At 39.8% G+C, this 4150-nt stretch overlaps 1 protein-coding gene across 3 annotated transcripts in view; it reads left to right on the forward strand.

The window, feature by feature from the left end:
• dtnbp1b (dystrobrevin binding protein 1b) overlaps positions 1–4150 on the forward strand; it is a 25547-nt gene that overhangs the window by 855 nt on the left and 20542 nt on the right. The gene's annotated exons all lie outside the window — the stretch shown is intronic.

The raw sequence follows: 4150 nt of genomic DNA on the forward strand, positions 1-4150 counted from the left end.
CTGTATCTGGATAGTAAAAGTGAGAAATTACGCAATTTACGCACGTATTTGAAACTGGTAGTGGGTACAGTGTTCCATCTTAATATTCCGTATTCCTTTTTATAAGGCAGTCGAGGCTGATTCTAAAACGTATTTATTCCATTTAACTGATGTCATTAAAGGTAGAGTGAAAATTAGTAAAAATCATAAAACCATATGTTCTTATCTATTCTTTATCAGTTCGTGCTCTTTCGTCGCATATGCAATTTCTGAGTGGAAATGTTTTTTTGCTGAAGGCATCTCCAGTAGGGGGCAGTAATTTATCTCAAAGGCTGGCATTGACTGAACATTGCTTAAGTAAAAGAAGGAGAAAAACGTGAGAGGTAGTGAGTGGTGGGTGTATTATTATGTACAGTGAGCCAGTAACAAAAGCTAAATTTGTCTAAATCTTTTAATGGTGAAATGTAAATTAAGTTAAAGGACTAGTTGTACATAAAAACTGTGTTTATAGCACCATCTGGTGGTGAGAAAATGTTAGTTATTTTGTTTTTGACACTAACACATAATCCATCTAACCTTAACAATTTTTATCTACTATCTAAGTTTAAATGCAAAGTATGAAGTTTTATTTTTTCAGTGGGTGAAAGTGTGTGAGAGTGTGTGGGCCTGCTCTAGTTTGGTGTATGGTTTCACATGCACAAGATCACACACTAACACATACACACATTTGTGTGTGTGTGTGTCTCTACAGCTGAACTGTAAGTGGGTGATTGATAAAATGATGTGACTCATTTGGACTCCAGGGATCTCAGTGGGAACATTCACACAGAAGATTTCTCTTCCTCTCGCACACACACGCATCCACCGACCATATACGGACTGAAGCCCATCGAGGAAAATGAGTCTCATTTTATTGCTTTTACTATCTCCGCACCTCCTCCCTCTTTCTGCTTTTTTGTTTTTTTTACCCTTTTCACCCTTTTTATTTTAAAGGTGTTATTTACTCTACTTCCTATAAATTTAACACACTCTGCCCAGTACATTTTTGTACATAATTTTATTGCTGCAGTTTCCATCTTGTTTCCTTTGCTCTTGAGCGTTCTTTTCCTTGTCAGCATGCATGTCATCACAATTGACTTCTTATAGAGTAGTGGAAATATCTAGCAGCCTCAAGGCTCTTTTTCATGACTTGCCAGTGTTATATAACGCAGCACGTCGTTTCAGGCACATTGATTTTTTTAAAGCTAAACAATGGTGATAACACCAGAGCAGATTAGTTCAATATCAGTTCACGCTGCAGGCTAATTTCATGGTGTGGAATGGTTGTTACTGTTGAGGGAAAAGCAACAGATAAACAGGCAGGCAGTGGAAGACAAAGTAAAAGGTTTATTTATTTAAAGAAAAAAAAGAATGATTATGATTTATGCTCCAAAAGCCGTCATATTATTTTCTCCGGTTTTGTAATCACAGAGAGAAATGCTACGGTGGTCTAGACATCGACCGTCAATCATTGTTTACAGATTTTTATTACAATATCTTACTAATGCAGCAGTCATATTTTTTCTTAGTTCATCAGCTGAAGTGTTTGAGTCTGTTGTCATAGGCAGACGGAGAGTGTGTTATAATCACAGTGTAATGCAGAGCTGCCTCTCTGTTAGTTTACCTCCTCCATAAAGGAGCAACATCAGACACCTGTCACAGAGATGGATGTGCTGTGTCATCACTTCTGCTGCTCAATGATTTCTTGTCTCTCATCTCCTCTCCTCTTCTCCCTCCCTTTCCTGTTGCCCCTTCCTTCCCATCTATTCTGCACTTAACTCCTGCACCCCACATCGTCCACGCCTTTATTCCACACGTGCACTCTTCGTTGCTGGAATCTCATCACTTCTCTCTGCCTTTCGTCAGTTGTAGGCAGAAGTAAAATGCGACACAGTTGATTAGAGCTTTCTACTCCTTTACTGTGAAAAGGATGTACTGTTACATAATGTGCAGTAGTTTATATTCCACGGTAAGAACAGGGTTAACCTTGACTGACACGGTTTGAAACAGTCTGCAGAGAAAGATCTAGGCCTAGAAATGTGGAGAAAAACTGAAAGAATCACAGTTGGGGAATAATCCAACATTTCTACAGCAGAACAGACTACGAATGCAACACAACATAGAAACTTAGCAACATGCGACCTACCATGCATCACTAGAGTGCATGCAGCACACCATATAGCAATACCACCTGTAATAATTTATTTACCCTGTATGGATAGTAAAATACTTTTGGTGATGTGTTGAACTATGGTTCCTTTTGTGTTCCCTGTTGTCTTCAGATGATGCTTTATAATCTTCAAATATTCTAACTTAAATGAAATTATGACAAGAAAATTGCAGAGCAGTGAACTAACAAAGTAGGAAGTGTGACATTTATTGAGATAGCAGCAGCAGAGTAGGAGCAGGAGTTTTTTTTTTATACATTAAGGCTATGTTTGAGCTTGTGCTTAACACTAAATTGTAGTGACAAGAATGTGACCAGTAAATCTCGTGCTGACCTTTGAAATATGGTGTTTCTTTCACGTGAACGACTCTGTGTCAACATCTATTAGGTTTCACCTTCGTGTGCACACTTGTCTCGCTCTCATGTAACCAAAGTGAAAGTATTCTGCCACTTAGCATAAAAACACAACAAAGATAGCTGCTAAACGCTGCCTCCTTCTGCCCTAATTTGCCTCTAAAAACCCGACCAGGGTACTGTCTGCCTTATCCTCTAAATTTGTTTGGGTTTTAAGAGATTAAAGACTCGGTGAGGTGGAAAGAATGGGTGGAGTACAAGCCGGGGTTTCATTTTCTTACTACTTCTCATTTTACCCTTGGCTGATTCTATATTTTGTGGAGAGAGAGACAAAAAAAGTGAGCTATAGATATAGTATACGGCTTTAAACAACCTTCTTATGTTTTAAGAAAAGATAGAATTTTGCTTTGCTTTCCTTGTAGTTATTGCACAACCGTCCTTAGATGCTTATCCATCCACCAAAAGCCGAGGCCTAATTAATAAAGCTCTACTCAGGGAATATGTGTGTTCTTTTACACCTTTGTGAAGTGCCTCAGTAGGTGGTTTATGGTTTTCTCCTCTCTCCTTTTTTCCCACTCTTCTGGGAGATGGAGGAAGAGAGGATTGAGAGAAAAGTAATGGTGTGGTCAGACAGCCAGAGATTTGCTCTAATTAGGTTCATGGTTGCAGCCTCAGATGGAGAGGGAGTTTGCACAGTTCATGTGAATGTAGTGCACTGGCTTGAAGGTGATGTTGGAGTTTCTATAGATTTCCTCTGCTTGCACTCTTCCCCTCGCTCCTCCTCCTCCTCCTCCTCCTCTGCTGCCTGCTGACTGTAAAGGTGTGTACAGTAACCTGTGTCAGGCAGAGACTGATAAACCAGCCAAGGTCTTTTCATTTGGACTGGGGTCATAAAACAGTCCCCGTCTTTTTCTGACTCTACCTTCCTGCACCGTTCTCATGTATTTGAGCTGTGTAAACATTCAGTGCCAGAGGACATAACTGATTCTTAATCATTTTGTATTATACTCAGATTTCCTGTGTGTGTGTGTGGCTGTTGGTTCATAAGGAGGAACAAAAGGAGAAGACAGGTTGCCAGAATGAGGGGGACGGAGGAGGGGGACAATATCCTGCCATGCACCAGGTGACTGTGTGTGTGTGTTTGTGGCCCAGGTACATGTCAGGAACAAAAAACAACAGATGGAGTGAAAAGGCTGCATCACCTGATAAAGAAGTGTGAGAAGGTGATGCAAATAGTGAATTTGCCTGGAAGAGAAACACATTCCTTTACCATGGTTCTTCAAACTATTGATAAAAGGAACTGCAGTTATAAAGTAAAAGAATCTGTTATGGTTCCTCTGGTATTTAGCTACATATTTTACATATTCTTCCGCAGCTTTTCACTTTATTCTGGGTTCCTTTTTTACAAGGTCTGTGTTCAGGAAATGGACAGAGATCTCCACTGCAGGCTGTGGTTGAGTGATTTTGGGAGCAACTTGGTCTATGAAAGATAAGGATAAATAACAGTACAACATCAGTAGATATGTTAGTCAGGTTCTACAACCTCAGTTGATAGCTTTTGGGTTCCAATTTTGCAAGAACAGGGTTTTGTCCTGTGAAGGATCAGGTTCA

The sequence above is a fragment of the Cynoglossus semilaevis genome, chromosome 18 (assembly GCF_000523025.1).
Source record: "Cynoglossus semilaevis isolate Cse_v1.0 chromosome 18, Cse_v1.0, whole genome shotgun sequence".
Taxonomy (NCBI): Eukaryota; Metazoa; Chordata; class Actinopteri; order Pleuronectiformes; family Cynoglossidae; genus Cynoglossus; species Cynoglossus semilaevis.